A 12859-nucleotide genomic window follows, 5' to 3' on the forward strand; every position below is an offset into this window, starting at 1 on the left:
CAGATTGAAGCAGATGCTTTGTCCTTGTGAAGACTAACTCCAATAAATTAGACCTAACAATAAATTTAACTTGCTTTTTAAATTCTTCCACAATTCTTTTTTTCTAATGAATGCGACATAGAAATAAATTACTAAAACACAATTGGTGTACAATCTTGGTTCTTTAGACAGTCTTCTAATTTATGATTTATTTGTGGAAAATTATTAAATCCATTATAATGTTCCCTAATATCCTCAGTTTTTTGACCACCCCTTCTTTAGGTGGTGATGGCTTTTAAAATTTAATCTAAGTTCAATGGAATTTAAAAAGTAATTTGATTCTAAAGAAGTCATGTTATATTCCCTAATTATCACACACAAAACAAGCTTCAGATACCATCTTATATAATAAAAGGCTAATATGCAAATAGACTGAACAGCAGAACAAACAACCAGTTGCTATGACATGCGCTGACCACCAGGGGGTGCACACAGAACATGGCGGGTGTTGGTAGCAGGTGGCAGAGCATGGAACATGGTGGGCGTCAGCCATGGCAGGATGGTAGAGCAGGGTAGTGGGGGTGCCGGACCAAGGACTGGTGTTGGTCGCTGTCATTAGGGTGAGCCTCTGGTGGTTACTGAAAATTCTTTGCTCCCATGTGCCGTGGTCCCACAGGGCGCTTGCATCTGCTGCTGGCGCCGGCCCCACTCGCACCACTGCTAGCACCAGAGCCCCAGAGCCGCTGCTCACAACTGCGCTGTCAGTGGGTGTGAGTGGCAGCTGCCAGCCCGATCGCCCCTTGGGGCTTCCCCACCTCACCCTGCTCAGTCAGTGGGTGCAAGTGGGGCCGGTGCTGTCAGTGTGTGCGAGTGGCAGCGGTGGGAGCGGGGCTGCCAGAAGACAGGGGACTGGGAGCTGTGGCAGGAGGGGCCAGGTGGGGGCATGGAGGATGGGCCGAGACCTGCCCCTGTACCCACTGCAGCCTCACAGCCCACAGTTCTTTTCAAGATGCATGAATTCGTGCACTGGGCCCCTAGTGGAAAGATAAAAGAACAGAAGATGTTTCCTCTCCCAAAGCTTTCTCCCACCACTGACTGTGATTCTGTAAGCCATGTTGATTTAGACCAGAGTAGAAAAAGGATCAAAGGTAGCAAATTTATGGGGGTGGGGGAGAGAGGGAATGCTAAAATGAAGAGAATGGGGAAAATGGAGCCTTAAGGGAAAGATAAATAGATGAAGAAAAGTATAATACAAAATCTAGAGATAAGCGTAACTGCTCTGTAAATTCTCCCCTCATGAAATTGAAGAGTACAGTAATAGCTTTGTTACAGGACAACAGCGACATGATCCTCTTTTTATCCTCTTTTTTAAATCTACTATCTCACTCTCTTAATCCACTCATCTACCAAAATTAAGATAATTTGGAATTTGCTTTACCTTCTTTTATGGCACAGAAAGTAATTTTATAACAAAGATTCTGCAGGTGTCATCTCACAAATAAGTGCGCTGTCTCCTCTTCAGGGCATACACAGCACAGTGCTGGTAAAGCTCAAGATTATGGCATCCACCCACATGGGGAAACAGCATCCAGAATGCATTCATTAATTAAAATGTCCTGTTGTTTTGTTTTGCTTGTGTGTGTGTGTGTGTTTGTTTTTGTCTTCGATATTATTCTGGATGCTGGAGCAAAGTAAGAAATAAAAGTAAAATAGAATTCAAGGTCACTTCTTTCATTGGGATACACTAGGTAACATCCCTAATGCAACCAAAGTTTATTTCTCATTCAAACTTCATGTACAATTAGGGTAGGTATCTGCTCCATCCAGTTACTCCGGGGTCCGGATTTATGAAGGCGTTCCTATCTTATTGTTAAATTATCTGGAATGTTTGGCTTTCTTGAGCCTTGCATCAAGAGAAGATACACTTAAAAATTACAAGTAAATTTTTGTTGTTTCAGCCTAGTGGTGACAACTAACACTCACTCACACTTAATTGGCTAAAACGGATCACTTAACCTCATTAACCTGCAAGAGGCCTGAGAAAGGCAGTCTTCTGTGTGCCTGGAAAGGGAGGATAACCAGGCACCGTTATGTTTTAGTGTAGAAAATAGATAATGAACAAGTAAGCAAATAAAATGATTTCAGTAATAATAAATATTTGGAAGTCATAGAACAGGATACTATTATAGGAAATAACGCCATGGAAATGAAGGTTATTTTAGATAGGGTGTCAAAGAAAACCTCTATGAAAAAGTGACATTTGTTATGAGATTTAAATAATGAAAAAAACTAACCCATGCAAAAATCTCTATAGTTTGCTGAGACTGGTAGAATAACGGGCAGAAGGAAATGTAGGTGAAAAGACCTGAGATAAAAATGCATTTATGGCCCTAACCGGTTTGGCTCAGTGGATAGAGCATCGGCCTGTGGACTGAAGGGTCCCATTTTCGATTCTGGTCAAGGGCATGTACCTTGGTTGTGGGCACATCCCCAGTAGGGGGTGTGTAGGAGGCAGCTGATCAATGTTTCTCTCTCATCGATGTTTCTAACTCTCTATCCCTCTCCCTTCCTCTCTAAAAAATCAATAAAATATATTTAAAAAAAAAAAAAGAGTGGCAAGACATGAAGTTAGACTAGTCATTTGGGCAAGATCATCGAGGACCATATTGGATAGAAAAAGCACTTTAATGTTAAAAATGTAACTAGAAGTAATTAAAAACAATCTTACATCTTCAGGTGGTGTGTGATATTTTCTAATTTACATTGTAAAAGGACCATTCTGTTTAGATTTTGGATATTGAATTATAGGCGGGCAAAAGTGAAATCAGGGGAACCAACTTCATAATTGTTGCAGTACCACAAGGGAAAGAAAATGGCTTTCTAAACAAGGAGGGAAATACTGAAGTTGGAAGAAAGTTACCGTATTCAAGATGTTATATGGATTTAGAGTTGATAGGATTTATTGATACATTGTGGGAAGTAAGAAAAAAAAGGAAATACAAGATCATCTCTATATTTTGCTCTGTGCAACTGAATAAATGCTACTTATTGCAATAGGGTGGAGGCAGGATGAGGAATAGAAATAAAAAATTGTTCCTGAGGGTAATAAGTTTTGAAGTGTCTATTCGCCTTCCACATGGTAATATCTGGAAATTGGTTGGGTCTGGACATCTGAGGCAGAGAGAACAGGTTCACTTTGGCATTAAACAGATATTCAGTAAAGGATGGTTTTAAAGTCAAAGGTCTGGTTAAGATATCACAAGAAGAGCAGTAGATGATAAAGCAGGACTATTGACTGGGGCATTGCTGGATAATTCATGGAGTCAGAGACTAGACTGCTGCAGCAACCAACTTTAGCACAGATGTTTGCTGTGATAACACAAAACAAAACAAAAACAATTAAAAACCCCAACAACAAAAAGCAGAGAACATATGAATCATAGCACATTTAATTATGTCACACTGCCAGTGGACCCAAAATGTCACTGTGTATTCCAAGGGCATAATTCAGATCAACATTAAAAATCCCACTGATTACAATCAACAACAACCGATACAAACAAACAAGTTAAAAACATAAGGTTGTATGCTAGTAATTGATGATTTGCTATTCATTTGGAGGAAGAGAAAGATAACCTTTCAGTCTGTCACACTAAAAATTACTGATGTGTGTTTCATTAGCAATACACATACTTTGAGACTAATCATTAAGGATGTGAGTAGAAATAACCTACAGAACCCAAGCAGCCAAGCATGGCATATTTGCTTTCTGGAGAGAGGAAGACGCAAGACAAGGAGAATCTTACTTCAAATGCAAATATTCCTCAAGTCACTGATCAATTGCTCATTCATCCCACAATTCATCCCACAGTTTGTGTCATTGCATTGGATTTTCACCATTAAAAGAATGCTGAAATAAAGTACATTATGTCATGGAAATGTTCTAAGACCTCTCTTTTTCTTATCTGGGGCTTCTGAGAAAGAGGGGATATGAACAATGTTACAATGTCAGAGGGATTTGTCTAAATGTATCATAATGATCAATTCTAAAAAAGTTCTCCATGAACTTACAGGGAAATCAACAGCAGGTTATTTGTATATTATTGGCAGTTTGGCATGCTGATTAATAAGGCAAACTTGGTTTTAAATCACAAGTCTTTTGTAAAGTTACTTGATCTCTCTGAATCTTATTCTCCCATATGCAAAATAAAGACAATTATAAGTATCTTTTCAAAATGTAATGTGTTAAATTATAAAATAATTTATATTAAAAGTGCCTAGTGAAGTGCCTGACACACTACAGATCCACAATCTCTTATAATGCAATTCTGAAATTCAGAAAGCTCTGAAAAAAAGTTTTTCTTGCTTTTTTAAATTATATTTTATTGATTTTTTTACAGAGAGAAAGGGAGAGGAATAGAGGGTTAGAAACATCGATCAGCTGCCTCCTGCACACTCCCTACTGGGGATGTGCCTGCAACCAAGGTACATGCCCTTGACAGGAATCGAGCCTGGGACCCTTCAGTGCACAGGCCGACGCTCTATCCACTGAGCCAAACCAGTTAGGGCCTTGCTTATTTAGTGACAAAACCTGACTTGACCTGAACTCCTTTTGCTGACAAACCTGTCCTGGGATGATGTGAGGCTATTTACAATTTGTTTGTTTTTCAATCCTACTTAGTGTGAATATCACTTACCTTGTATCAACTACATAGTATGGTACTGCTAAAAAAGAGAATGTGAGTGTGACATCAATGTTATAAGATACTTTCGTGTTTGTTTCCCTAATGCCATTCTCTGATGCCTATCAACTTTATTAATTTTTCAGCCTCACCCAAGGATATTTAATATGTTTAGAAAACATACAAGAAATGGTACTTTTTCACATATAGATAACTTTTATGCAGAAAATAACATAAACCAACTTTTTCTTCTTTTGGAAATGATTCTTAGAGTTGTTGCTGCTATTTTGACTATAAGTACCACAAGCATGAAAACAAAATAAAAATTCTAAGAAAATTAGAGTGAACTAGGGAAAAAACCTAGGTCTTTAATGAAATGAATCAGCTCAAACTATCTACCGCACCATCTATCCCATTTAAGTCTTTCACAAAACAAAACAAAACAAAACAAAACAACAACCTCTTTGTTTTTTTCTGTTGTTGGCATAATGGTAAACATCAGAGTGCATTTTCTTTCTGTCAGCCAGCGTTGTTATTCTTCTGTAAGTGCACTTGCTTGGATTGTTAGCTGTTTCCCACTAATTTAATATATTTTTCTGCAGTATTCTCCCAAATTTTACCTGACAAGCTACCAGAGGACAGGGCCTTTAATTTGAGGCAAGTCCAGTTCATAGCCCAAGAAAATGCTTGGGTGATAAGTCTGAATGAGACTTGTATAAACCAGCAAAGGTTGAAATAAAAAAGCTTATTTTCGGGCTGATGGCAACTGAATGGTAATAGAGATCTAACAGTTAATATAAAAGAACCATTTCCCCTTATCAAGAAACAGTGACTGACTCAGAACCAAAGGGACAGTGGTGAAACGTCATATACTTGAGGTAATTCTTCAAAATAAATAATTGCTTATTTTAAAAGGAGCTCAGATATACACATCATTTGAAAACTATTAATAAACAATTGAAATACTAACAGTAATGTTTAAAATGTTTAGCAAAACTAGCCTAAAGTCCATTTTGGTTATTAAAACGTTACATAGGTCCCTGGCAGGTATGGCTCAGTTGGTTAGGTGTCGTCTCCATGCACTGAAAGGTTGCTGGTTCGATTCCCAGTCAGGGCACCTACCTGGGTTATGGGCTTACTCCCCTGTAGTGGGTGTGTAGGAGGCAGTCTATTGATGTTCTGATCTCACATCGATGTTCCTCTCTCCTTCTTCCTTCCCCTCTCTCTAAAAAATCAATAAAAATATTTTAAAAACACTATATAGGGTTTTTTTTCTATTAAATTTACTCACTAAATTTTATATTCTCAGATGCTGATAATTTATTGGATCTGGTGTTGGCAAGACAGGAATGAGGTTAAGAGTAGGTTCTCCCACATCAATTTGAATAAGCTCAATGACCGTCTTGGTATATCAATCAATAATCCTAATGACGTGCACGGACTAGCGGATTGCATTCCCACCTCATCTGGTGTTACCTTATGAAAACATCATTGGTTGTGCTGATTGAGATAGAAATAGATACACAGATCAATCTCATATATGATTTTCATGACTTTCCTACATAAAATAAACTTTTATTGATCTATTAAAAAGCCCTCATTCTACTAGGCTAAAGACAATACGAGGACCTGTTATCACCCAACCAGGTCTGCATGCTTTCTGCTGTGTCACATAGAAATGCACACCAGACAGTCGGCTGCACAGCACTCAAAGCTTCTCTCAAAAGCTTTGTCCTCAGAAGCTGCCAACTCCCCTAAACAAAACTCTGGATACTCATCCATTTTGGAAAAAGTCCATAATTGATAGTCGGGTTGAAGAAATGTCATCCAATTCCCTCTTCTTGACATTCTTTTGTGCTAATTGCACTCCCTGAATATTAAATAGAGATTTCCTCCATATGAGAGCAATTACAAAACTTGTTAAAAACACGCAAGTGGCTTATAAAAGCAATGCACACACATTAGACACAACTTCCTAAAAAGAGTTTTGGAAAGGTCTGAAAACACCAGGGGATGAGCAGGTCATGTAAATGCCTGGGATTTGGATGATGGCACTGCTTGCTAGCGAATGGTATGAAACAGAAGGCAGAGCAATGTCAGAGAGAACGTTAGTTACCAATGTCACAAAACAATTTCGCTGTGACCATGAGGAAGCTATGCTTTCAGGTCCACAGTACTATCAGAGCGCCTTAGGGCAATGAAGGAATAAAAAATAAAGTGAGCAACTAATAAGTCTGCTTGCCTGATGAGAAATTTTGCATTCCCATTGAAAAATTAAATGTGTATATGCATATCTTCATATCTATATGTCTAAAGTATATTTTAGGAAGAGGCAGAAATGAGTACTTTATTCCTTTATTCAATAGGTAAATAAGACCAACCCTGTGATTGTTTTATTCTATAGCTTAGGAATACATCAATTGTTTAAAAAAATAATATATATACTTTGAATTTACTCAGATCTGGGCTCCTGTCTTAGCTTTGTTATTAATGGCAGCAGACCTTGCGCACATGTAGAAGATTAAATTATTGGCCCCAATATTTAATAGGTCTCTGATTCCACACCCTGTGCCAAGTTATATTTCCTCCAACTAGAGGCAGAATATATCACTTTGTTCCACTGCTGCCAGGCAATGGCATGTGTCTTCCTTTTGCCAATGAGATTTTTTTTCCTTTTTATTGAATTTATTAGTGTGTCACTGGTTAACAAAATTATACATGTTTCAGGTGTACAGTTCCACAACATATCATCTGTCCATTGTATTGTGTGTTCACCGCTCCAAGTCTCCTTCCATCACCATGTATCCTCCTATACCCTCTGCCTACCCCAACCCCCCTTCCCTAGCAATTACCACACTATTGTCTATGTCCATGAGTTGTTTTTTTTCTTTTTATCCAAATCCTTTCGAACCCCCAATCCTAAAACATATAATGGAGTAAAGATAGTCTAGCCAATGAGATATTAAAAGCTATGATACAAGCAGAGATTTGACATGTGTTTACATCATTGGGCTTATCTTCTTGTGCTTCTATCATTGCCATGAGAAGAACATGTTTCTGATAACTCACTGGCCAAAGGCACATGCTGTGGAACAGGATTAGGTTCAGCCTGCAACCTGGTTAGGCATGGTTTAGACCACCCGACTCCCAGGTAATCCCCACATGTTTGGTCAATGCACAGGAAAAAAGAAGTGTTTCAAGTCATTAGAAATGTGAAGCCATTTGCCTTGTAACACTAGTAACTGATAGTACATGTAGCAAACAGTTTCTGCATCTGTAAAATGAGATAATAAAAGTGTAATACATAGAGAGTTATGAGAACTGTTGATGTTTTATTTATTTTTTTTTTTATATATTTTATTGATATTTTACAGAGAGGAAGGGAGAGGGATAGAGAGCTAGAAACATCGATGAGAGAGAAACATCGATCAGCTGCCTCCTGCACACCTCCCACTGGGGATGTGCCCGCAACCAAGGTACATGCCCTTGACCGGAATCGAACCCGGGATCCTTGAGTCCGCAGGCCGACGCTCTATCCACTGAGCCAAACCAGTTTCGGCGAGAACTGTTGATGTTTTAAACTACTACATGTAAACATTAAATAAATCAGATGCATATTTATATACTAACAATAAATACATGGTCACTGAAATAATAAAATTAAATACCATTTACATGTTCTCAAAAAATTATGCTAAGTAAAATAAGCTGAAAAGAAAAATTCCATATAATTTCACTCATATGTGGAATTTATTGAACAAACTACCAAGAAAAATAGAGATAGACTCATCGACATAGAGCAAGCAGAGAGCTCTGGTGTGTGTGAGTGTGTGTGTGTGTGTGTGTGTGTGTGTGTGTGTGTGTGTGAGAGGGCATTAGGGAGGCAGGGATTGAGCAAAAGAGATAAAAAAAGAGAGGAGGACTCATGGACATGGGCAAGTGTGGAGGTGGTGGGGGTGGAGGTGGAAAAGGGCATAGAGGGTATAAATGGTGATGGAAAAAAGAAAAGAAAAAAATAAAAATAAAACAAATTTAAAAACACACACAAAGAAACATTTAGGCATAAATTTACCATACATGTGTAAGACTTGTATGCTGAAAATTATACAATACAGACCACAGAAATCAAAGATCTAAATAAATGGGTAGACATATTATACTCATACACTGGAAGACTAAGCATAATAAAAATGTCAATTCTCCTCAAACTGACATACAGATTTCTTATCAAGTACATCATAACACAATTCTTACCCAATTCTCAGAAAGCTATTTGGAGATGCAGACAAGATTATTTTAAAATATATGGAAATATAAAGACATAGAAAAGCTAAAAAGAAATTGAAAAAGAAGAATAAAATAGGTATCAGTCAACCTGAGTTCAAGACATATTATAGCTGTAGCTTTGAGCCCTGTGGTATTTGTTCAGAGATAAACATACAGAATTTACCAGAATAGAGAAATCAGAAATAGACCAATACAAATGTGCTCAACACAAATATGACAACAATGCAAAAACAATTCAGTGGAGGAAAGACATGCTTTTCAATAAATACTGCTAGAGCAATTGGACATCTATAGGTTAAAAGAAATGAACCCATGACCTTGGTTTTACACTTTACACAAAAATGAACTCAAAGTGGGTCATAGACTTATAAGATATAAAACTTCTTGTTTAAAAAAATTGAAGGAAATTTTTGAAAATTAAAGCTAGGAAAGGAATTCTTATACTTTACACCAAAAACACAATCCATATAAGGATCCATTGATAAATTGAACTTGATCAAAATGAAAATCTTCTGCTCTGAAAAAAAATCATTCCTGTTAAGAGGATGAAAGGATAAGCTATGGATTAGGAAAACATATTTGGAAATTATATGTCTGTTAAAACCAAAATGTGATATCTCTATATTCCTATCAATAATGGCTATAATATAAAATAGTGAAGTTTGCAACTTCAAATGCCAGCAAAGATGCCATGAAACTGAATCACTCACACGTTGGGAATGTGAAATGGTAAAGCCACTCTGCAAAATAGTTTGGAAGTTTCCTTAAAAGCTAAAAGTGCACTTAACAAATGACCCAGCAATTGCACTCTCAAACATTTATCCTAGAGAAATAAAGATTTTGCTCACATAGAAATCTGTACGCAAATGTTTATAGCAACTTCATTCATAATAGACAAGAACTGGAAAGAACTCAGATGTCTTACAACAAGTGAATGTGTCTACAAACTGATGCATCCACACCATCAGCTACTACTCAGAATAAAAAGGAAAGAACTAGTGATACATGCAACAATCTGATGAATCTCCAGTGAACTATGCTGAGTGAAAAAAAAAAACAATTCTAAAAGGTAACATCCTGTATGATTCCATTTACATACGGTTCTTGAAACAACACAGTCACATCAATGAAGAATAGATTAGTGGTCAGGGGTGGCGACGCTCAGGGAAGAACATATGAATGGTGATGAAAGAGCAACATGAGGGATCTTTGTGGTGAAAGCAATGTTCTGTATCTTAACCTTATCAATGACAATATCTAGCTGCTAATGGAAAAGTTTTGTAAGATGTCACTATTGGGGAAAACTGAGTAAAAGTGTACATTGGATTTCTCTGTATTATTCCTTATAACTGCAGGCAAGTTCTTTGGGCTCACTTCCAATCAGAAGTGTCACAGGTCTACACTCACTTCAAAGTTATATCTAGGGCTCTAATACATGAAAAGAAAGTTTTCATTTAAGACAAATTAGTGACTTTTCCACTCCTGATATAACTGAAATTTAGATGTAGAAAAAAACAACAACACCCTTTTTCTGAGACATATTAAAGATGGGAATCTCTGCTTAGCATATAGTAAGCACTTGACAATTGCTATGTTTCTTTCCCCTTAGTAAATAGGATATCTTCTGGAAGTCCTTAAAAAAGAGCATCCCTAGTGGCCTGAGATGATTTATTATATCAAATTCATCATCAAAATGAACTGATAATATGCCTCCTAACATTCTCAGATTAAAGTAAAATTGGCAACTTCATTTTAGACTCATACCTTTTTATTGCCCTTGAAAGTCTTGAGCCAAGAATCTACATAATTTATCACATAGTTACAAAGAAGTTCAGTCTTTTTCTTTCTTCCCTATATATATATCCCTTTAGAATTAAGAATTCCAGGGATTTTGTTTGCCATGATCTAATCTGACTGGTTTTTGAAAAGTATAAAAACAAGTTACTCTAAGTCCCTAGTAGAGAATGACAGAGCCCAAAAGTTAGTTCTTGTTAGGTCCATATGATGGGTCAGCATTCTCTTATTTTTCCACATGTGAGAATTCAAGCAAACGATTTTTTCTATGGGTTTCAGTTTTCTGGAGTGTAAAAATAGATAATTTTTTCAACACTTCACTGTCTGTGTTTCTGATCTGTCTCTTCTAACTACCTGCTCTGTGTGAGCCCCGATTAATTTCATGCAGGTGCACTCTCTTGCCTCATACAGATGATGCTAACCTTTCACTTTCATCATGAGGCTTCTGGTTGTTGTGGATCCTGTTCAGAGACCATTTATGTGTAATACGGAAGAGGCAGAGAGTTAACTATGGGGAAGATTTGACCAACTGGAAATGGAAAACAAGGGTAGACAGTCCTGAGATACAGTTTATATCATTTATTGAGAAAAAAACTATCACAATGAGTTGAGGAATCAATTGCACTTTGTGATGTCCAGCTTCATAATGAAGCTCATATTTACTCTCTCTATACTCCTAATTAACTTGCTTTTCTCTCACTTCCTGGGATTGTACTTTCTAATAAAGATGTAATATATAAGCTTTTGACTTAAGCTCTGCTTTCTGAATAACCTGAGCTAAAACAGGAGCAGTAATAAAAAGCTTCTGGATGAGATTGTGAAGAAAGTATGCTCATAAGCCAGATAACAAAAATCACCATCACCGGTGGTGTCACCATTACTAAGATTAATTGGAATAAAGTGCATATGGAAGTGTGGCATGAGGGTGTACAGTGGATGTAGCATGTGAACTATACTGGAGCAATAAGTGTAAGGATTTTAGAGTAGGCTTTTAAAACTTTTGTTTTTAACTAACTTGAAAGACCCAATTAAAATAAAAACACCTCTAGAAGTCATCTGCCACTTACAGGCAAACTATGGAAGACAGAAGGTCTTTGCCAGCAACTCACAAAATGAACTTGTTCACAGAATCTTCACATGCCACCCTTATTGCCTTCAGACTCCCACTCAAAATCAGGTCTCAGCAAAGTCGGTAAATACAATTCTTTTTTTAAAAATCACACTGAAGGAATTACAGATACTGCCTCTATGTACTGCCAGAAGCAGATGCAGGAGTGGGTTAGGAATGAGGGCTAGTCTACATAAGGGCTATGAAAACATTTATTTACAGGAGTCATTCACACATGACTTGGGCTTCAATGTTCTGGAAGGACATATGTTTTTTGTTGTTGTTGTCTTTTGTTTGTTTGTTTTTGCAATGGCTCATTGAAACGGAGTTCTGACGATATCCAAGAGTGATAAAAGACTTCCTGAAATAAAACTGAGAAAATAGTCAGTAGACTAAAGGAAGGTGGCAATGAAATGATTAACTTACTATATTAGACTTGAGAACTCACCACCTGGCTACGTTCCCTGGAGGGCATAGGGATACTCTCATTACTTAGATAATAGCAAATATTTTAGCATCTTTGAAAATCATGAGAGTGTCTGTTCTATGTAGCACAAGAATGAGAGATGCTGCCTTGGGACCGGGATCCCTAGGAATAATGGGGATAATAGATTCCAAAATGGCTGTATTTAACTGTCAGAAATAAGGTGAACTCAATTACCATAATTGGCAGCAAAACTGAGCAGCAAAGATGCCTCCTTGATGTACAGGGATCTGTGGCAATGAATAATAGATTACTGTATTCCTAAGAGTGAGAAAAATAGACAGTCAAACTGGATATTGTTACACTTGGGTAATAATAACCTTAAAAATCAGATGTTGGTAAGTAGAAGGCTGGTGTCAGCTGCCAGAATAGAACCTGAAGCACTTAATCTAGATTCTGAGCAATCCAGATTCTTTTTTAAATTCAATCTTGTAACATTTTTCTTTATCTTTGCTATTAACTTCAGAAGCAAATACATCCGAGGAGAAGCATTTATCTGTTAGCAATTTTTAGTAGTTTTGTGTA

This window comes from Plecotus auritus (genome assembly GCF_963455305.1).
Source record: "Plecotus auritus genome assembly, chromosome: 5".
Classification (NCBI taxonomy): Eukaryota; Metazoa; Chordata; class Mammalia; order Chiroptera; family Vespertilionidae; genus Plecotus; species Plecotus auritus.